General features: G+C 41.9%; 1 protein-coding gene across 10 annotated transcripts in view; it reads left to right on the forward strand.

Annotated features, from left to right (window-relative positions):
* LOC143835829 (potassium voltage-gated channel subfamily A member 3-like) overlaps positions 1 to 23,801 on the forward strand; it is a 73,660-nt gene that overhangs the window by 20,625 nt on the left and 29,234 nt on the right. For 3 of the 10 annotated variants that reach the window (XM_077334142.1, XM_077334145.1, XM_077334148.1), the window contains 3 exons: positions 7,469 to 7,589; positions 9,961 to 10,159; positions 12,969 to 21,692. The exons of 2 other annotated variants lie outside the window; for them this stretch is intronic. The gene's annotated coding sequence lies outside the window, so the exon portion shown is untranslated. Of the gene's footprint in view, positions 1 to 7,468; positions 7,590 to 9,960; positions 10,160 to 12,968; positions 21,695 to 23,801 lie in introns of those variants that run through there. 5 more of the 10 variants (XM_077334143.1, XM_077334149.1, XM_077334147.1 and 2 more) reach the window with 4 other exon arrangements.

A 23,801-nucleotide genomic window follows, 5' to 3' on the forward strand; every position in this document is an offset into this window, starting at 1 on the left:
CAGTAATGGGAAGAATAAATGGAGGGAAGATCTTGCCTCTGAGGGAGGGAAGTGGACAAGGTCATCATAAGGGCATTCATGTTTATGGATATTCTGCTAATAGTGATAGCATATCAGGAAGTTACAAATGGGTAATCCATGGCAGGTAGGATTGGCAGGAGATGGCACATCACTCTTGCAGGTGAACATGTAAGTTAAGGGAAGGTAAATTCTTAGGGCCATTTCGCACGGCTTCAAAATAGCACAATGGTTGCTAATTGGAAACGCTACTAATTTGCCATAACCCACGACGTCGTAGACAATCTGCAACAATCCTGAAACCGACCCGCAAAAAGCGCTTCGTTGTGGCGCTTTCAGGGGAATCCAGAAAAGTGGATTCATCCTCCGGATAGCGATACACTCCTGCAACCAATCTGCAACAGTAGCGCTAAAGACCTGTGCGTTACCATTGTTGCTGGTTCTTCAAAGTCCCTCCCCCTGGCTCTCTCCTCCAAACTTCCGGCGAAGCGATCGCCATTTTTTTTTCTCCGAGCGAGCGGGGATAAACGCACCAGCGAGCCTCTTTCTGTTTAGAGGCTTCCCTGGCTTCAGTCCTTCACCTTTAGTCACTAAGCACAAACCACATAAAAGCCCGTTTGCTGAAATAAAGTCCCTTTATTTTTTACACATAAATTCAGCCGAAAATCGGGCCCGTGAGAGGGGGGGGGATTTTTTTTTTATCACTCGAGGCAGCGTGCAAACGATCATACAATCAAACGACAGCTCACATTAGGCAGCTGGATGGGTCTCTCCGTAGCAACGAATCTACCTAGATTCGTTGCTATGGGTCGGGTTTTTTTTTTTTAAAAACCTTTCTTAAAGGGAAAGGGGCTGTTTGGGAGCATGCTAACGGCTGCCCATTGGCTGCTTGATGGCCAGGGGTAGGACGAGCTTGGCAATAGCGCTTCCTTTCTAGCGATTTCTGCCGAGACCGGAAGCCTGTGGGAAACGCTAAAAAACGCAACTGATTCCACTACAAAGGCAGGTATGCATAACGACTAATTCCACTATTTTAAATGGCGATTTTTCATTCCGCAAACAATTTGCAACAAAGATCCTCGTGCGAAAAGGCCCTTAGTAATTGTTATGAAAACTTTTCATTCCACCTAGACTGCCTTTGCATCCCACTTGGTACACCTGCCATAGTTTGAGAACCACTTTTGAATGGATTTGCCTGTAATAAAAAATGGATTTGCCTGTAATACATTTTTATCCCACCTTTCCTCTGAGGAAAGTATTTGAAATACTGTCATTTAGAACATAAACCAATTCTGATATAAAGAGCAACATCTTGTAAAGCTGTATTCTCTAACTAGTTTAGGTCATATGATCTTAGGGCAAGTTCTTAATCTGGCAGTTCCCTAACATGGTCAGGATATATGTTATACATTCTGTCTCTATACTGATCACATAGGGGAAATGACCAGGGAATGACCACCATTATTCTCTGGGATTTCTTTACAATGAACAAGTTGAACCAAGTCGAGAATTGTCTTATAAATGCTCAGTACATTTTGCAGTTACATCTTGAACACCTTGTGATCAGTGATATGAAAGCAGCAGAAAGAGCGAACAGAGAACAATTGCTGTCTGTAGGTGTACATTGCTGTCTAAGCTCAGAAAAAGTTCCTAAGCCAAAAAGTGAGGCATACTGTGGTACAGAAATCTGACTGCATCTAAGGAGAACTGAAGCAGTACTGGAACATTTACTCACTTGACAGCATTCCCCAAAATAGAATGTTGAGAATGGGATGTTAACTGACTGAGAACTATACAACTAGGTTTGGTTCATTGACCAGGGGACAAACAACCATAGGCCATCTGGCATCTTGCCCTTCCTTCCTGAAAGATGCATTAATAATTCTGGACAGCTTGTGCTGAAGCTTTTGCTAGCCAGGATGGGCATAGTACCTGCCTCCGTATGCTCTTAAACTTCTTCCACATCAGTGTGTGTGTGTGTGTCGGACCAACTGATAGTAATTCAGATCCCAAGGACTAAAGTGAGTTCCAGATACTGCAAACTTTTAAAATAGCGTAACATCAGCTGAGTGGCATAACACTACATATAATTGAGGGTCAGGCGCAGGCTACCAGTGAGAGTAGGGATGCTTTGGAGGGACTAGCAAGAGCAAGAGGGAGGGAGGCAGGGCATGAGTGTGTGTGTGAGAGAGTGTAAGTGCTTTATATCTAACTCCATGGACTGGCCCAAACTGGCAAAAAACAAATAGTCCTGCAGGCTTGGGAGACCTGCCTTAGTTTGCAGAAAAACCTGGGCCCAGCTCCACCGCTTCCCCTTCCCCTCCCTCCCTCCCTCCCTCCCTGGCTAGCTGGCTCAGGCGAGGTCTGCATGCACCTGCCAGAGGGGGCAAGGTCTGGGCACTGAGTGGCACCAGGAAGAGGAAGGAGGGAGGGAGGCTGCGCTCTCTGGGCTCTCCTGGTATCGGCTGTATGCTTGTCCATCTCTTCATTGCTCCAGGATGTTAGCCATTTTAAAAAAGACGTTCCCATCCCCAGGAGAGGGGGACGGGAGTGAGGGTGGGACAAGGCAGGCACCGTTCATTCATTTTAGCCTCCACCTCTACCCTCCTTTGCTGGCCTGGTGGTCACTTTCCATTAGGTAGCGCTACATAGGTTGGTGAATCCACTTTTTAGGATTCACCAACTAGCGCTTCAAAATGGAGGATGTAGCTGGCTGGTTACTGCCCAGACACTGCATGTTGGCAACATCATATGGAGGGGCAGGTATATAGCGACTACATTAGGTAAGTATTTCACTATTTTTAAAGGGTGTGGAAATCCCCTTACAGTTTGATCGTCATTTTACAGAATATTTTGAAGAGCAGTTTTTTGAAGAACAGGTGTAACATCTGTCATAAGGGAGGGATGTCTCAGTCTTCAGATGGAAGAAGCCTAAAGTTGCCAGGTAGTTCAGCTCCCAAAAGATGGATGGCAGATACAGAGGCATTTTCTATGCCAGGGAGCAAATCTATTAATTTTATTATTTATTACCTGCCATCCCTAGACTAGCTAGCTTCTGCTGGGTTACGATAAAAATCGCCAAAGTAAAACATAAAAACTCCAACCCCTCAAATTAATAACAATGGCAGCCATCCAGTCCCCAAGCCCCCCCCCCCGCAAACTCAACAAGCCCCTGCCATATCCTGTGACTTGAGCAGGGGGATTAAGCAAGGAGATATAATATTACAGCTATTGTGAGGAAAGCCCAAAGATCTTAGTCACTTTGGCCTTAACCAAAGACCTGGAGGAAAAGCTCTGTTTTGCGGGCTCTGCAGAACTGAGAGCCATTCCGCACAGCGCTAATGTTGCTGAAGTGTTACCATTGTGTAATGCTATTTATTTTACGTTACACATGACATCGTACGCAATCTGCAACACTCCTGCAACACTTCCACAAAAATCGCTTTGTTGTAGCACTTTTCCACAAAAGTGGATTCCCCCTATAAAAAACGCTAGACTCTTGAGAACAACCTGCAACACATCCGAAAAAGACATGTGCATTCTCAATGTAGCAGTAGCAAGCACGTCCCTCCCTAAGCTCTTGCACCCGAGCTTCCGGCATCGCGATCGCCATTTCCCCCCCCCCCTTAAACCGACAAAAGCAATGAATAAGTGATACTTCTTTGGCTGAAATCCCTCCACAAGCAATTGTCTGTAAAGTTTCCAAGCACAATACAGCCCCCTGTTCGATACTGCCTGTAATTTTCACCACAAATTGCAGGGGGGGGGGATTTTTAAAAAAACTTTAAGAGCATGCAAACGATTAAGTGCCAGCTCCCACGCCAGCGAAAAAGGACTTTCTGATACATCGAATGAACGAATATGCATTGCTACAGGTGTTTTCGGTTTTTTAAAAAACAGTTTTTAAAGGGAAGCACAAACATAACAGTTAATTGGCGGTTCTATTTGATTGACGGCCAGGGGCGAGAGGAAGCATGGAAAAATATCTCCTCCTTTGTTGCAATTTTGACAAGACCGGAAACTTGTGCGTTACGAGAACAGCGCTAGTGTGAGAGCCTTTTTTTCTATAGAAATGGCTGTGTGCGTTAACGAGATCTGCCGCTTTTGATTGCAGCGCTTTTCAATAGCGCACAGATTTAGCAACATTGCCTGTTGTGCGGAATGGCCCCGAGAAAACTCCTGCAGGGCCCTAAGCTCTTCTGAGGGCTCATTCCACCAGATTTGGGCCAGGACCAAAAACGTCCTGGCCCTGGTCAAGGCCAGACATACCTCTCTTGAGCTGGGAACCACCAATCGAGATGTTACAGTCTCCAAGGGAATCAGCATCCTTGTGACGGGTTTCCCTACTCCTCCAGATGTCACTTAGAATGACTTCATGCATCATTTACTATTATCATATCATGACCTTCCCAACCCCTAATGCATATCAACAGTACTTGTTGGAGGCAATCCTGAGCCACACCTGAGGTGTTGGTCCCAATTCACATAGAGAGTTGTTCTGAGCAATACTCCAGGAGGAAGGAAATTTGCCATTTAGTGAGGATAAGCATTTATTTGAAAGTGGGGCAGGGTGGAATTGGCCCACTACTTCTCCCCTCATAATCACTCACTGTAGGAATGCCTTGTCCTCTTCAAAAAGAGTTGTCAGGCTATAGTTACATGGGCTGCTTGTGTAAATGTGTTCCTGAGCTACAAATTAGCAGGTTTCTGGTTAGAATATTGGCTGTGCTATGAATTCCTAAGGCAAGCCTCTCTTTCGTCTAGGCACCCCATTAGCATTATGAAGATAATAATAGTAACCCTGTCTTACAGTATTATTGTAATTATGACTACAAGCAGATAATTCATGCAAAGTGCTTTGAGCTCTTGGGACTGCTGTATAAATGCACTTTTGGTTGCTGTTACTACTATTACTGTCATTCCCCTACAGAATTCTTGAATCCATTTGGTTGCAAAAGTCAGACTAACCATTTAAAAATATATGTGCATTATGTTTCTCACCTCCAAACAGTGTGAACTAAGTAAACTTTTTTTTTTTTAATGAGCACTTTGTGGGAAATAAAATGAGAGTTAGGTGTTCCTATTTTAAAAATATCATCTTACAAAAGAGACATATATACCAGTTTCTCATGGTAAAGCATTGAGACTACAGAAGAAATGTATAGGCCTTGTTTGGAAATGAATTGCTTGCCAGGTGGAAGCAACTGCCAGGATATAGTCTGGGCAGTGTAGTGTTGAAAACACATGCCAGTGAGAAGTAGACTGAAGCAAGTGGGACTTGGACCAGATATACACAAGGATCAGAATGATCTGTGTGGGTAGAATGAACCACTTCAGCCTCCTACATGGAATACCTTTTCATGTTTCTTTGTGCAGAAAACTCCCTGCAGCTCTAAAGTAATACAATAAAGGGTGGGCCAGTACCTTTTTGTCAGATGTCCATATATATATGGAGGAACATTAAAAATGTGACCTACACCATTGCAGCCCACTCTACCAACTCAGGATTCTGTAGGGTTGTCAGCCCTGACTGGCATCCAGTAGAAGGCCATGGAGAGTGGGGATTCATCTTTTTGGTGTTGTGCTAGAACCATGATATCACTGCCAGTGTGACCTGGCAGTAACATCATCATTCTGCCATTCACTCCAAACTATTGTTTGACCTGTTTGCTCTGGATGTGATGTTATAGCATCAACATTATGCTGATTCTTCCCTATCATCCCCCCCCCCACCTGTGTGAGTGGTGGCAAGTGGGAAGGGCTGAAGCAAGAGACCTGAACTGTTTCTGCTTTTAAGACATACCTTGTTTTAACCTCACTTTGGATTCCCTTTGGATGCTGTGAGTCGAGACTAGGGTTTCTGCAATAGGGCTTTCCTCCTCTCATTACCCAGGCTGAAATTCAAAACCAAAAAGGGAACTATAACCCAAGTTAGGAACCCAAAGGTTGAGCTACTAAAATAATTTTAAAATATGAATATTTATTACATAAAAATATAAATTCACCTTAGAAGTGATTCAGTTACAAAAAACCCTGAAGAAAGTCAAAACATAGGTGCATTGGATGTTATTAAAGTTGCTAACATCCCAGTAGCAGATGAAGATCTCCTGAAATTACAGCATAGATAGTTTTTTAAAAACAAGTTATTGTATGTTTTAAAAGTCAAAGTTTTGTCTTGAGCCCATAGTAATGATGAAAAATTCCAGTTTCTTAAAAAATTTCCCCACTTTCCAGGAACAAAAAGTGGGTGCCATGGAGAAAACTACTCAGAAGAGCCACAGGTGGCACGTCAAAGAACCAAATGTGACTGCTGAGCCTCAGGAAGTATCACTGCTTTATGCTTTCTTCTTAGCTGTGCATGCCCATTATGGTCAGGCAGTTGTTTTAGCTCTTGACTACAATGCCTGTTCATTTGGCTCCAGTTCAGATTCCATACTGGATCACTCCGTACTACTAAGGAGTGATTGACAAGGACTGCAAACAAGTAGGAACAATGTTAATGTAGGTTTTGTTGATCTCTATTAAGTCTGCATATTGATGGTAGTTTTCCATATTCCCAGTTGGATGCCACTAAAGCAGAGCTGCAGAAAGTAGGACAAAATAACTACTTTTTGGTGAGCTCAAAACATGCTTCTTTGTGGGCAGGCTGCACAGAATGGTTACAATTCAAGCAGACCTCAGGGCAGGGTGAACACTGAAAGTAAATCAGTATTATTTCTGAGGGGGTTTCAGCTGTAATAGAATCTGGACATTTAATGAACAGCATCAGGGATACTGAGGTTCATTCCACACAACTTAAATGTAGCCGAAGTCTTACCTTTTGTAAATGCCATTAATTTAACGTTCCGCATGACATCGTAAACAAACCGCAAAACTCCTGCCAAACACCAGCAAAAATCGGAATTTTATAGCACTTAGGGGGATATCCCCCTGGAAAAAACGCTACACTTCTGAGCACAAGCCGCAACACATCAGCGAAAGACATTTGCGTTCTCAAAATATCGGTAGAAAGAATGTCCCTCCCTAGCTCTCACCCCCGAGCTTCTGGAGACTCGATTGCCATCCCCCCCCAAAAAACTGGTGAAAGCAATGAATAAGCAAGGCTTCTCCTGCTGAAGTCCCTCCACAAGCAACTCAGAAGTGCTTAACAGTAAAACAAAGCTCCCTTCTGCAATTGTCTTTAAAGTTCCCGAGCACAATACAGCCCTCTGTTTGACACTGCCCGTAATTTCGGCCAGAAATTGCACCCATGGGGGGGGGGTTTACTTGAAGAGCATGTAAACGATTAAGCGCCAGCTCCTATGCCAGTGAAAAAGGTCTTGAGACATTGAATGAACAAATGCTCATTGCTATTGGTGTTTCGGGTTTTTAAAAAACAATTTTTAAAGGGAAAGGGGCTTTTCGGGAGCACGAACACAACAGTTCATTGGCTGTTCTGTTTGATTGACAGCCAGGGACGGGAAGAAGTGCAGAAAAATATCACCTCCTTTTTTGCGATTCCGGCGAGACCGGAAACCTGTGGAGAATGAATAGACCGCTACTGGGACTTCAATATTCCACTAGAATTGAAGGTATGCGGAATGACGAAATTCCACTATTAAATATAGTGTAAAGTACACACTGCAGACATTTAGCAACACTGGTCATTGTGCAGAATGGCCCTGAAGGTAAAATGGTGCTGATAGTTAACTAGCTCTTGTTCCTTAGCAAGACCCACAAGTTTGCTACTCCTTTTTATTAGCCAAATACACACAGTCCTTCAATGTTTGGTTCTCAGCAAGCGTCACAGAAAAACATGTCCACTATTCATGCATGGACATCCCTCCATGCCAGCTTGGTTTAGTGGTTAGGAGTGCGGACTTCTAATCTGGTGAGCCAGGTTTGAATCTGCTCTCCTCCACATGCAACCAGCTGGGTGACCTTGGGCTAGCCACAGCGCTGAGAAAACTGCTCTGACCGAGCAGTGATATCAGGGCTCTCTCAGCCTCACCTCCCTCACAGGGTGTCTGTTGTGGGGAGAGGAAAGGGAAGGCGATTGTAAGCCGCTTTGAGCCTCCTTTGGGTAGAAAAATGCGGCATATAAGAACTAACTCTTCTTCTTCTTCTTCTTCTTCTTCTTCTTCATCTCTGGTCCTCATAGTTTCATCTTTCTAAAAATGAATTTATACATCCTTAACAAAATGTACAGACTGAATTGTGAAATGCTTTTGCTTTTGGCTCATCATATGGATTCCATAGGATTAGATTTCTGGATTTATCATATGGCAGAGTTACACACAGGAAGCATGCAATAATATATATAACCAAGGTGATACAGTGAGTAAGCAATCTGACTGGGCAATCCTCCTAAATACTATTAGCTGTCTTACATAATTTCCATGGCGTCAAATCTTGTAGAACTCTTATTGGTGTTTATGAGGTTATGGATATTGGATGGAACTGATTGCATTCATGTTCGCAATCGTTCATTCCCTGGAATGAAATTCTATGATCGCAGGATTTGTGCATATTTTATCACTGGCTGTTGGGATCTTGGACTGGATAGGTATGACAGGTATGCTTCTGTTATAGTGGAACCACAGGTTCTCCATTGCTGTAGCCTTTAATCGCTGCATTTTCCCTTGTCTGCCAAAAGGATGGCGCTCCTGAGCCCTTGTGACACTAAACCTCAACTGCTGTGTGGAAGGGCCTCGGGTGTTCTCTCAAGGTTTCCTTTATCAAGTGCACAGTGGGAACATGGGGGTGATGTGGTTGGAGTGGCCATAGTTCCTTTTCTGCTCATGTACTTTGCAAAAGGAACACAGTTTCAGGGGGGACTGGGGGCCACCTATGTGAGGCTCCCAGGTGAGTATTTGTTACAGGATTCTTCCCACTTGTCCCACAATTCTCATTGCAAGCAGGTTTGCCTATGCACACCTTTCTGGACAGCAGCAGGCTGACATTAAGGGGTAATGACTGCATCACTGTGTATCCATTGGCTGCTACCCTGGTCATGGGGGCAGTGTCAGGCACATCATCCTGGAACACCAGTGCAGTTGCTGTGCCTTCTGTACCTTCTGTACCTTGCCATGAGCATTTTGTTGTGCATTTCTCTCTCTTCATTGTTGAGTGAGCATAAGATACTGACAATCAGCATTGGAAACTAAACAAATCTGAAAACTACCTTGGAGCCTGTTTGGGGGCCTGGAAATATTTTAAATGAATAAAAGAAATGCAAGGAAAGTGGCATAAAAAGGAATTTGGTATGTATTCTGAGCGTGAAAATAGCTTCCATAGATTCTCTGCTGAGCTATTTTGTTTATGTAAGGTGTGTTCCATCACTGTAATGCTTCTCCACCAATAACAGATTATTTGTGTCAATGTAGTGCACTGCCTTGTGGTGAGTAGTGTGGGAGGATACAACCCAATGCTTCATTCATTTGTTTGTTTGTTCGTTTATTCATTCAATGTATATACCACTCCTGACTATGAAGTCTCAGGCCGTTATATACATTGGATTATTTCTACTCCATCCATTTCCCAAGGAGTTCATGGCAACCAACTCTGTTCTCCCCATTTATAGATCTGAGCCCAATAGCATTTTAGAGACCAATGAGATTTTCAGGGGATGAGTTTTTTTAGGGTCAAAGATATCCTACAAAGCTCACCCCCCCCCCCCCCAATCTTGCTGGTCTCTGAAGTGTTCCTGGACTCAAGTCTAACTCTCTTACTGCAGAGCAGCATAGCTACCCTCTGAAACTTCTCCTCATTTATGTACACTGCATCCCTATGAAGTAGGTTAGGTTGAGGGAGAGTGTCTAGTCCAAGGTCACCCTGTAAATTTAATGCCTGTGGGGATTAGATCTCCTCATTCCAAAGTTTGGATTCAAACTTTGTTTTCTGTGTACTTCGACCAGCAAAGGAGGAGGTATCATTGTTGCCTATTGCTCTTTTCTGTTGCAGGTTTACACACAGGGCTGGAGTCAGCACACTCTGAGGTGGGGGGTAACTTCCAAGGCCCAGGGCTTCTGGTGAGGCTTGCTGCTGCTGACCCTTCCATCCCCACACCTCCATCATTATCTACCCTTCCCTCAACCATTTGTGAGTCTTCATGGAAGGTTCATCACTGGAAAAGAACACAGACAGGTGTGGCGGTGAACAGGTAGATAAGTAAAAATGGAGTCACAAATGAGTGACCTGGTAATAGGCCCAGTGCTCTCCTGGGATCCCTATGGATGGGCCCCCCCAAAAATGGAAATGGCCCTACTTTGCAATCACACCCGGAGTTTTCTGTGGAGGCTTTCTGACTTGTGGGTGTAGAGTTTTCTGAGAATGGCAAAGTCAACTACAGCAGGAACAAAGAAAGGTTCAAGTAATATAGCACAGTAAAGTCTAACAAGATTTCCAGGGTATAAGCTTTCAAGAGTCAAAACTGCCTTTGTTAGATATAGAAGGGAGTGTTGATGCTCAAAATCGTATACTTGGGAAACCTTGTTAGTGTCTAAAATGCTACTGGATTTGAATCTTGTTCTTTTACTGCAGACAAATAGACACTCTGTGAGGTAGGTGAGGCTGAGAGAGCCCTGATATTATTGCTCGGTCAGAACAGTTTTATCAGTGATCTGGCAAGCCCAAGGTCACCCAGCTGGCTGCATGTGCAGGAGCAGGGGAATCAAACCCGGCTCGCCAGATTAGGAGTCCACACTTCTAGCCACTACACCAAACATATACCCAGATTATCTCGCTGGTCTTTTAAGGTGCTACTTGCAAATCTAAATACTGTATTACTTGACTGAATACACTCTTTTGAATTCACATCCTATGAGTTAATGGAACACAGTGATCTCATTGTCAGTGACAAATATTTGTTTCACAGAACTGTAAGCCTTGATGGGTTTTCATCTCTAGAAGAACTTTTGGTTGACTTTTTTGGAATTGTGGACAGGTCGGTAATTAATCTATATTAGCCCAAACAAAAAATATGACTGTAAATTAACATATAGCATGATGAAAATGGTCATCAGATTCCAGATATAAATAGGAAGAAAACAGCAATTTGGATTCATTTGTAGTCACTTGAGATTGAATTGCATGGGAAACATTTTGTGTACAATACAGATGTCTACATGAATAGAATAAAGAACAAATATATAATCAATTGCTGACAGCAGTTAGCTGAGACTTTGCCCTTAGGCCCCCTGCCTCTCCTCTCAAGCATGGAAGCATGACATCGTATCTGAGGAACTGTGGGTGCACATGAAAGCTCATAACTTGCATAAAACTTTTGGGTCTTAAAGGTGCCACTGGACTCTGAATTTGTTCAGCTTCCCACTCAAATCTATTCTGAGTTGTTAGGCAGTTTTAAGTCCCAAAGTATCTGAATGGATTTGAAGGAGAAAGCATCACAAATTTTCTCTGTCTCAGACATGTCTGCACCCCCTCACCTCCTTCCCAGAGACTGTCAGTCTAACACTTCTCATCATCCTCAGGCATTTGGTAAAAATAGGCTACATTGATGGATGAGCAGGTGCTAGCAGTGTACTGTGCTAAGGAAGTAAATAGTATTTTATTCTCATCTCTATGTGCTCTTCTAAGTATAGTAGCAAACCTTTCAACATTAGGATCCCTTTCTGTTATGACTTTACAGGAATTGTAGCAGGTGTGGTCTGGGCTGGTGGATGGCAAGTTTGGAAAACCACACTAGCTGAAATAATCAGCTATTATTTGTGCACGTTGAAAATGCAGTCCATAAAGAAAAACATCTCTCTCCTCCTTATTGGACCGATGTTTTGTTTGTCATCTAACATTTATGCCTTGGCTTCATTCTTACAAGGCCCCGGGTTCATGTTACTTTATTTACCCAGCAAAAGAGAGCAGAGTTGTGTTGCATGAGAAGCCCAGGAATAAGATGCTGATTACTTCTGGTAGTTGAACTCCAGAGCAATTTGTTGATGTGACTGACACAGTTGCTGTGGATTTATGCTTATGCTGTGGTTGTAATTGGTATGGGGGGAGGGCAGGAAGAGGGCAACTAGAAATAAGTAGCAAACTATAAACATTTCTGAAAAACCAAATGTTCCTTGGATGGTTGTATGCATTGTACGTTTGACCATTATTTCCATTTGCCAGGGAATTAACATTAAAAGACAGTGTTATGACCCCAAAGTGAGGATTTCATCCTAAATCACTAGGTTAATTTCATCTCAAGTGATTAGGTTAAATTTAGTGGCTTTCAAACAAATGAGGTAGCCCTTCTGCTATAGATGTTGAAGCTAGGAGAGTACAAATGGCTAAACGTGAGGTTCACTCGAGACAACAGAAGAAGGAAAGGAGATAAAGGAGGCATGCCTTAGCAAACATTTGTTTGGCAGTTATGTTCTCTCTTTAAACTTTAAACGACCATTCTGGGCATGCCCTATACCTGGAAGCTGAATTATGATAAAAATGTGGCATTTGTTCCTATATACTTCTTCGTGTGCTAAGAATAAATATGCTTAGTATGGATTAAGCACAAACTGAAGAAATAATACTAGTGAGAAGGCAGTGGTTGAAATCATATGCATGGCCACTGCCAGAAACATCTTAATTGCAGAGAGGGCACTTCTGAGCTGTGGGTAAGAAAAGAAATGGTTTTCCACATTATTGTGCAACAGTCACATGGAATTTATTCATGCCTGCATTAGCTGCTTATAGGACAGTTCACTACTGGCTTGGAATGTTCCATGTTGCAGGGCAGAATGAGATACTGAGAAACTCATCTAGTCACAGTTATGGAATTCCTTAGAATTTCATAGGGGCTTTGAGTGGTGAACATGTGAATAAGACCAATGAAGGACGAATAACTATTTTGAAGTCAACACTATTGAGAATTAATACTTTACAGTGTGGGCATAAATTGTCTCTGTAGGCAAGTCAACTATAATTATGTAGAATGCTTTGTTTAGATATCCAAATTTCATTTTTCATTTTAGGACATGAAGATGCAGATGTTCCAGAATGCAATCGCTAGCTACAGGACTTGATTAGCCTCTTAAATATTGTAAAAGGAACATGAAATCAGGAAGTAACTAATTATACTAAAGCATCATGCACTGAACTGAAGGACGGACTGCCCTCTTGTGTCTCAGTAGTTTACTTGTAGCAGTATCAGCAGTTCTTGCTCTCTGTATTATCTGACAAGTGCATTATGTAGAAATGAAGTCCCTTGCATTGTAAGATAAAACCAAATGCAATAGTGTGAGAAAGATCAATGCAAGGGGAAAGGATGGATGTCATTTGGATGTTATTTCTGCCTTTATTAAATCTCTCATACAAACATCAGTAACAAGAAAAGAGACATAAATGAGCTGCTAATAAACATTCCAAATGTGTCAATTGTAAAATATTCATCTGTTTAGTTTTGTACAATTTTATTTTTTGCATTGTAATGAGAAATGAATCATCATCCTGTATTTTTAATGACTTTTTTCCTGTCAAGTGTTATTTATAAACTGATACCATTGTTACAAAAAGGCTTTCTTACTTATATGAGCCCTTTTATATGAGGAGTAATACTGACTTCAGTGATTCTTAAAAGGACTTTGAACAGCAAGCTAAAAAGTTGTGCCTTGTTTTGAACCACCTGTTTAAATGAGGAGACTGAAATACATTAGGTATTTTTGTTTAATAGCTTGATCTATCCAAGAATTACTGTTTCTTTAAACTACACATTTATTATGTATTGTTATTATTTATTTGATTTTTATACCATATATCATGGTAGGGCCAGCTTATATAGTGAGTTGTATTCCATTAATGGGAGGGAAGGCAGCATAGTAGAGCCTGATCACATCAGATCTCAGAAGCTAAGCAGGGGCAGGACTTGGAAGAGAGCCCACCAAGGAAGATTCTGTAGAGCAGTGGTTTCAAACTTTTTGGGGCTGCTGCCCAAACTTTTTTGGGGCTGCCATGACATATCCTGAGTGCCCCCCTCCCACCCAACATATGAACACACATGTCTTTCCTGGTGTTAAGTCTATTGCAAATTCAAAACACACTATATTGCCTACACTTCTGTTTGGGTTGTTGTAAAGCAGCCATATTTTAGTCTGGAAAAAAATACATCTTTGTAAAAGTTATTTGTAAAAGCCACTTTGAGTCTTAACTGGGGGAAAAGGCGGATGTGGAAAGAGAGAGACACAAGCAATAGGAAAATCCTATGTCTAGGAGCAAGCAGGAGAAGGCTTTCCAGCCTCCCAAAGATGGAGACTTTTGGGGAAGGGTTGCCAACCCTGGGTTAAGAAATTCTTGGAGATCTGAGGTGGATCCTGGGAAGGACAGAGTCTGAGGGAGGGAAGGAGCTCAGTTGGAATATGATCCCACCCAGCCAACCTTCTGAAACTGTAATTTTCTTCAGGAAGCTAAGCAGGGTTGGCCTAGATCAGCATTGAAATGGGGTATCACCAAGGAAGTACAGGGCCACTAATACCCAGAGGCAGGCAATGGGAAGCCATCTTGGAATGTTTCTCACTAGGAAAATGAAGCTACAGCAGGAAGAGTCAGACTGCTGCCCCCTACTGTCCCAAGATCCCTCACCGACTCCCCACTATCCCAAAATCCTCATCATCCCTTGGATCCTTCCACTGCCCACTTTGGGAACACCTACTGTAGGACTGTTTACGTACTGGAGATTTCATGCCAGGCTGCAGGCTGGAGTTTTAGTCATGGTAGTTTGCCCCACCGTTTCCTGCACCCACATGGGAGAGCATTTTGCCCGGTGCACCTCATCCACCCCCGATTTGTGCTCCTTCATGGGAGCTGGGGCAGCGAAGTTCCCAATGCGTAAACGGTCTAGCAGAAGGCAATAGTAAGCCACCTCTACATTCTTACTTGCCTTGAACACCTGTTGCTGGGGTTTCCATGAGTTGGCTGTGATTTGATGGTGCTTTACACACACACATTTAATGGCCTACTACAATATTCCCATATAATATGGTATTAAAAGAGAGCATTGTTAGACCTCTTATCATCCACAAACTTACAGACAACTAATAGGTCTCAAAAAAGACTTGGAGGATCTCAATAGTTGCAGTAATGATGGTGAACTCCACAGGCCATTTCTGAAGCTAATAAACCCATAAGGACATAGGAAGCTGCACTCTGCTGCAGTGGAAGCTCCCTTGAAATAAGCAGAAGTTGGTGTGTTGTGGTGGAGACGAGAAAAACAATGGCTTAGTCAGATTCCTCTGCAAATATTCAAACGGGGTAACAGACTAATTCTACATCATGTAGAATCTGTTACACTCACGGTTACATTGATAACCAAGAATAATATATTTTGAACAATGGAATAAGGGAAGTATGTATTTTACATCCAGGGCAATGGTCTTGTTCTCACTGTTCAGGAGAGGCTGTAGTGGTGAGGCTTAGAACATGTCCTTTGTTCCAGCTGTCTTCTTTATCTCTGGGCCTTTTGAGGTAAAGTTTTGTCCATGCAAGGTTGTGGTCTGCATTCCTTAGCAGAAGCCTCATCTAATGCTAGTGGCGCTATATTCTTATATAAGGAGAGGGTACATGGAAGCCATCTGAGGGCAGGGAGAGGGCAGCCATTGTTCTTTTTTTAACATTTAGGGAGAAAATATGAACTTTAGTGCTTCACAGTAGGGAGACACAGTCAGGGGGCCAGCCCAATGCATTAGGGGAAGAGAGGCTTGTACTACCAGTCACGGTGTTGTCACCGCATCATCCTAAGGAAAATTACATCAGTTCAGAGCATCATGGTGCAGAGCACACTTTTTAAAAATTTATTTAGGAAATTTATATGTCCTATCTCCATAAATCTGCTCAAGGTAACTTGCAGCTAAGATAATGTACAGCTATTAAAAGGCTACCATAAAAAGACAATTTTTTTGAATTCGCATTTTTGTATTGACAAGGGAATGATAAAAATGCCACAGTATAATTAGTAATAGGTTCAATATCTCCGAAGCAAACTCCTCATTTCCCCAGTCCAGTCACCTTTAGTGAAATATGACCAAAAAAAGAATGGAGATGACAATCTTGTGGAACAGGAAAATCCAGCTCCAGATCAGCATTTAGGGCATATGTCCAGAAATTATTGTCAAAGGGAATCAAAGTTCCCTGATCTAAGGAACAATTTGTTCTTTTAACAGACAAACATAAAAGGTCCATTCTAGTGTTCTGCTGCTGGCAAAGAATGATTTTGAAAACTGCAGCAAATTTGTTTTGCTGTTTTATCAAGCCAAAGATCAGCAGCTTTTGAAAATGCCCAAATTACTAGGATACAACTTCAAATAAGGAATTAAATCCAAGCTCTAATTTTAAAGAGGAGACCAATTACTATCTCCAAAATAAGGTTCTGGGGCAGGGCATTTCTAACATATGTGATTAAGGGGCCATAAAGGGATTCCTCCAGGATCTGCCCTATTGTAGCTCTGTTTGTATGAGGATTGCACTTCTTGAGAGATCCATAGTGCAGTTTGATTGCTGGGAATCATGTGACTTCTGAAGAGTGGGTGTTCTAGCTGGAAAAGGTTCACTTGGACCCCCACAACAGATGGGTAACAAATACTCATTCCATGTGTAAACACAGCAGCAAAAGGCCATTAATGAAAAGCAGATGGCTTTGGTGTCAGGGTCAAAAAATCTCCCCCTCATATAGCAGGTTCTACTTTAGATAGCCTCAAGTAAAATGTTTAGCCCTGAATTTGCTTGTCAAAGTTCAAGTCCAGTGTCTTGAAATGGATCCTCAAAACTCAGCTTTTCCCAGCTTTGTAACTACTGGTGAAACCTGCTTAGGGATAAAGCTTCAAATGCTGTACATTTGTTTTCCGATCACTTAATTCCTAAGAGTGACATAGGAAGATATAGGGCACCAGCCATAACATACACATGTCACATCTCTGAAGCTACATACCTTGCCTGAAGTATGAACATGGCCACAGATTGGAAATCATTGTTAAATTCTTACAATGTACTACATATATATCCCAGAAAACAGTAAGACCATAAACAACAATACAGTACATAAAGTGAGATAAGTGAATAGGAATATGACATGATATATGAGACTCCTTTCTAACATTATTAAACTCTTTTATCACAAGGCAATTCACACAGCTTCCTATAATCAATTTCAAGAAAATCCATGTAATTCTAATATAATTCAAAATTTCCTCTTTAGCAGTTTTATCTGGTTTGATACTATTCTAGAACAAAACAAAATCACCTTTTTAAACATAGCTACATGTATTCTAGCAGCTCTGACCGTAAACCATTTTAATAGAAATTCATAGATGTGTCAGTTTAATCAAAGTACATTTGATGTCTCTCAAAGTTTTTGCGTACATACCCCAAAAATGAATAAATTTGGAACACTTTGATTTTACTTAATAAATAAATTATGTGCTAAATAAATGATGTACTATTTATCAGCAGCTTGTCTCTGCATGGCTAATATCTGCATGGCTAATATTCTAGAACTCACAGTAAAACCCTTACAATTTATTGCCAAAATAGTTCTCTGATAAAACACTGTTTTAAATCAATAAAATAATAAACAGTATAGTGTTCATTGTAATAAATCAGCAAAGAACTTTTTAAAAGGTAGCTTGGCAAAAAGAAAATGACCTGCGCACTTCAGCACTCAAGCCTTTTAGGGGTGTGTGCTACAGCTCTGAGGCTACAAGCAATATAGATGAATGGACATCTTAAGTCTGATATAGGGTTGCCAGCCTCCAGGTGGGGCCTGCTGAACTCCTAGAACTTTCAACGGATCTCCAGTTTACATTGATCAGTTCTCCTGGAGAAAATTGCTGCTTTGGAAGGTGGACTCCATAGGCACTATATGCTACTGAGTTCCACCCCAAATCTCCAGGAACTTCTGAAATTAAGGTGACCAGATTTTAACATTGGTAAAGCGGGACACCATTGACCAGGGAGGGGTTCTTGATTAAAAATTTGGTCTATATGGAGCAACAAAATTTTTCATAGAATGCATAAATAGTATTGTAATATATATATATTTAATTTCAACATAAGTAAAATTTACCAGGTGCCCCCAGATGCCCCTCCAAAAGTGGGACAATCTGGTCACCTTATCTGAAATCCAAGTTGGCACCCCCTAGCACAAATAGATTATATTTGAAAATGAATTTGATTGACATTTATGGTGTATATTTTAAAGGTTTAGGGCTAGTGTGTTTAGTACCATGGAATGCAATTTTAAAAAGCTAGTACTTTAGTTTAATTCCAATGAATTAGCAATGCATCATCTTAAATCCAAATGTTCTGTCTTATGTGGTCTTTCAATAGCTTCCTAAAGGGACAATCCACTGGGAAGTTGTCTTGTGCAATCCCATGGAAAGGAATGGGAGCAATTTCAGTGGGGCCTGTGTAGGAGAACTGCCCATAGGCCTATGCCACAAGCCAGGATGAGGATTTTCCCCATTAATTAATTAATTGGCTTCTATACAACCACTCCCAAAGGCTTGTGGCAGTTTACAACAGAATATAACCCCATAAAACAATGCTAAAATCCCCAATGTTTGCATTTTGGTAGTTTGCTTTGCTCTTCTCTCCTCCTGAATTCTAATTGTTGGGGCCTTCCTCCCCCAGCTTCACATTCGAAAAACTATTTTGCTACTCAGTGGTGCTCAGGACTGACAGGTGGCAGAATGAGAGTGGCCCTTGCTCCTGAGGGTGCAAGAGCAGGAAAAGGCACGAGGGAGACAGATTGCCTCTTGTACGCCCATATTCTCTTTGGTGGTGTAGCTGTTAGAGTGTAACCTGCAGGACCCCAGTTTACATTTCTGCTCTGCCATGGAAGTTTGCTGGGAGACTTTAGACCAGTGGTCCCCAACCCCCGGTCTGGGGACCGGTACCGGTCCATGGATCAGTTAGTACTGGGCCATGGCTCCTCCTCGTCCTCCTCCCCAACTCCTGCCTCAGGGGCTGCCCTGCCACTCTACTGCCAGCTTACCTTTGGTGCTCTCCAGCGGCCACCATGGCTGGGGATCCCCCTTGGCATGGCACTGCACAGCTGCTGCTGGCAGCACCCCCCAGTGGGTGGTGGGAAGTCAGGTGCGCCAGCGGGAAAGCAAGTGGAGCAGGGGCTCAAGCATCGTCAACGTCTCTCGGCAAAAGACTACCCCACCGAGGCCTCAGTAAAATTGTCAAGTGTTGACCGGTCCCCAGTGATAAAAAGGTTGGGGACCGCTGCTTTAGACCATTTACACTTTTTCAGCCTAGCTAATCTCACAGGGTTGTTGTGAGAATAATATGGAGAATGAGAGAGGGATGTAAGCTGCCAAAGGTCCTCACTGCAGAGAAAGGCAGGGTATAAAAGAAACAAATACACACACACACAAACGTTTCTAACATTAATCCTGGAGATGCGGCTTGTGTAGTTTGTGGCAGTTTTGACAGTCCCCCCCAGCTAATATCGCACCCCAGTGTTGATGTAACTGTGTATAACACCGAGATTCTTTTACACTGTCATTTACTAATAAACGCATATGATCCTACTTATTGATAAAGCACAGCACATGAATGATTTTGATGAAATCAGAGACTTGATTACACCACTAGTTTTTTGAACTCAGCATGCCCGTTGGTAAAGCAGAGGCAAGGAAAAGACATTAATTAATTAAAGGCAGGAAGTCATGTGAAAAATTACAAGTGGTCACAGCACAGTACAAAATTCTGAAATTTAAAGAATGGAGAATTCCTTAATGCAAAGTTCCCCCGAAGAAACAAAAGCCAAGTAATTTTGAACTCCAAAATCTGGGGAGCATTTTGAATACAGAGAATTGTATTTTTGCTATTGTTTTCATGTAACGTTAGCCATGGTCGGTCTTTATGTAAGCATGATAAACCACTTGTGCAATTTTATCACCTATCTTCATATTTTATAAAATAAAATGTGAATGGATTTACCAAAATTATTCTTCAAGACTCTGACAATTTCTTTCTTCTGGAATTTCCAAGTTTCTATTGATAATTCTGCTGTTGTCCCCCCCCTCACATTGCACCCCAAATTTAGAGAGCACTAACATTCAGAGAGCACAGTTGACATCACCCTGCCAACTAAAGTGAGTCTAGTCAAGGCTATGGTATTCCCAGTTGCAATGTATGGCTGTGAAAGTTGGACCATAAGGAAGGCTGAGCACCAAAGAATTGAGGCTTTTGAACTCTGGTGCTGGAGAAGACTCTTGCGAGTCCCTTGGACAGCAAGGCGAACAAACTGGTCAGTCCTAGAGGAGATCAGCCCTAATTGGTCCTTAGAAGGCCAGATCCTGAAGATGAAACTCAGATACTTTGGCCATCTCATGAGAAGGAAGGACTCCTTGGAGAAGAGCCTAATGCTGGGAGCAATTGAGGGCAAAAGAAGAAGGGGATGACAGAGAATGAGGTGGCTGGATGGAGTCACTGAAGCAGTAGGTGCAAACTTAAATGGACTCCGGGGAATGGTAGAGGACAGGAAGGCCTGGGGGATCATTGTCTATGGGGTTATGATGGGTTGGACATGACTTCGCACCTAACAACAACAAAGCATTCAGAGAGAAAAGGCTACTCAGGACATTTTTGTCAATTCCTTGGCTGTATCAGCTTCATGTAGATAGGATTAAGCTGAATTTGATACAAAGTCATCCTGACCCTGCATTTTTTTGTGTGACCCTGAAGAGCTCAAAGCCCTTGACAGAATTTGCTCCAGTGCTCCAATGGCTTGCTTCCTCTTCCCTTCCCAGTTATCACTTAGGACTGTAGCTTGCTGCCCTTCAGGCAGGAACTTAGGGGTGGAGGAGGAGGAGGTGGAGGCAAAGTGGTGGCAATCTCTCTGATTGCCCAGGAGCTGTTAGGGCAAGCACTTGGCAATCCTTAAACCCCAGGACAGCAAATACTTCTTATTTGCAGAATAAAATTGTTTTTCTAATGATGGGAATCCTTCTTCCAGTCCTTATTTGCAAAAGAAAAAGTGAGCCACCAGGATTTTAAAAAATTGTTTTCTGGCCACAGCAAGCAGTGACAACTTAATGTGTCATCTTTTTCTCTATGGGGCACAAGGAAAAAGGCTAATCTGTCTTCTCCAGCATCATGCCCTCACTCTGTTTTTAGCCCGTTTTTAAATGCAGAAGATTCTAATCATATCAAAGTCTGGGACAGAAATCCTTACTAGGGTTCAAGAATGCCAGCTTGAGAGTCTGTGAGCTAGATTCCTGCGGTTTACATTAGAATGTCTCATTCTTTTCCATTCCACATTGGGCCATCCTGCCAAAACTAATCCCTGTTGGACAAAGGCCAAGTTGGCTTCAGCCAGATCACCTGTTTGTCATGGAGGTTCAGAGCCATTAACAACAGTTTGGGGTGGGAAGGAGGGGCTTTCATTTTAATAATATTCTGATTGGTAACGTCAGAGATGGGGTTTCACATGGGATTGGCTACAACAGCTTCTCATGCTTGGCTAGCTGAGATCAGATTCCATTGACTGAAAATATCTGGACATTTGGGATTCAGTCTTCTGCAGAGGGTTGGAAAGGGGTTAAAATGGCTGCATCTTGTTAGTGCAAGGAACTCTCCATATACACTTGAAGAATCTACTACAGCCTAGGTAAAATGTAACTAAGTTAGAAAGGCTTTATTGTTTTTGTTCATAAGTCTCTGTGCTGTAACTTTGGGTGCCTTTTCCTTGTATTTTGTCTTCTTGCTCCTTTTTGAATGCAACCACCCTTTCTCCCTTCTCTCTCTCTTTCATAATAAACTTTTAATTAAGCTTTGTTTAGTACAATTCATTTCTTTGGGATATTTCTCTTAATCTCTTCTAATGTAGCTTTCTCCATAACATGCTGGTTTCCTATATGCAAGGAGTTGAATATTGAGACTCCAGCCTATAGACTGAAATGTACAACCTGAAATCAGGTTGACTTTCTCATCTGCTGTTGATGAGATCTAAAAACTATAATTTGTAGATTACTGTCCAGTTATCTAGCATAATTCTTCCAAGTGGAATTCTTTGTAGTTTGAGGTCTTCTATGCACAGCAGTAAAAGCAAATGAATTGTATCCAGAATATGAGGTCTATTGCTGTGAACTCCAAAAGAATTATGCTTTCATAGATGTGTAGCTACTGATTTACACTGGCACAAATAAGATCAGGATCGGAATCATCTGGCTCTTAATTTGATGTAATTGACAGTCTCATTCTCAAATACCTATTCAAGTATGGGTGCCAAAACATTTGTTTATATTGCTTCCCTGCTGCTTAATGGGCTTATAAAGTTGGACCCCGGAGACTCAAATGAACTTACTAAAAGCTTTTGACAAATGAGAAATTAGCCTAAACCCACGCATATAGCAATTTCCAATTACTATAATATTGGATTAAAAATAGAAACCTGATCTTGCATCTTGGATACTCCTGCTGGTGATCTGTATGCATGGAAATGATCCTACTTCAGTGAACCTGGAGGCATTAATAAAGAAATGCAGACTAAATGCATGCGTTTGAATAATATGTTGGTGATAGTGGAATTTTCGAAAATCTATTGGGGATAATAATGTGAGCCCATTTATATGATTGCTGTAAGGATTGTGTTCAATCCAATTTCTATTCACAGAAGGCAGTTCTATCAACAACCAGAACTTTTTTTTACCTTTCTCTCCTTCTGTCATCTGCTGAGTTCGCAGAAATGGATTCTTTTCCTACTGGAGCAGGTTAGAAGGACATCAGGGGGGGTGCAGTGAGAGCTAAAAATATTTTTGTTCTGATGGAGGTTCTTTCCATTACCCAAGAATTTAGTCTGGATCCAACACAAATGCTTTGAACACTCGACAGTGTTGTTTGGATGCAAAGTATGATTAAATGAAATATTACTAATATTTGTTCATTCTAAAGAACTACATGAGTACTAAGAGGCAATCTTAAACTATAGAATGATTTTCTGTTGTTCTTGTACCCATAATACTGGTATTTATTTTCAGCAATGTTGTATATAATATCAGTTACTGGATGGAAATATATGTGACCAACAGAATGACCCTTTAGTCTCATTTGTTTGCAGTACCAGGTCCTTAAGTGGAAAAGCTTCTATCTATTATCTGTATGTAATTGAAGGGCAAAGTAACAGAAATAACTGTCTTTCTCAGGTTTCAGCCTGTCTGTCAGATTATTCAGCTGAAAATGAAAAGGTTGTGCTCCAAGACCAAAACTTAATCACATTATTACTTATCTTGTGACACAGAATTAAATACTTCTAGTATCATGAAATGAAATGGATATTAAAAATCAATAAAGTTTAGGTCATGATTCAGTCACGCTGTGATCCTGTTTTAGGTCCTATTCATATCTACTCAAAAGCAATGCCTGATTCATCATTGAAATCTAAAAATTCTGCCCAGATTAACATTTTACCAGTACAACTGATACAGACTAATGTTTTACGGTTGTTTTTATCTAAGTATTTTGATTTTCCAACCTGTCTATGCCATGAACTAAATCAAAATATATCTTCATAATTGTATCATGCTAGACAATGGGCATGAGCCTCTTGTGGCGCAGAGTGGTAAGGCAGCCGTCTGAAAGCTTTGCTCATGAGGCTGGGAGTTCAATCCCAGCAGCCGGCTCAAGGTTGACTCAGCCTTCCATCCTTCCGAGGTCGGTAAAATAAGTACCCAGCTTGTTGGGGGGTAAACGGTAATGACTGGGGAAGGCACTGGCAAACCACCCTGTATTGAGTCTGCCATGAAAACGCTAGAGGGCGTCACCCCAAGGGTCAGACATGACTCGGTGCTTGCACAGGGGATACCTTT

This window comes from Paroedura picta, chromosome 4 (assembly GCF_049243985.1).
Source record: "Paroedura picta isolate Pp20150507F chromosome 4, Ppicta_v3.0, whole genome shotgun sequence".
NCBI classification, from domain to species: domain Eukaryota; kingdom Metazoa; phylum Chordata; class Lepidosauria; order Squamata; family Gekkonidae; genus Paroedura; species Paroedura picta.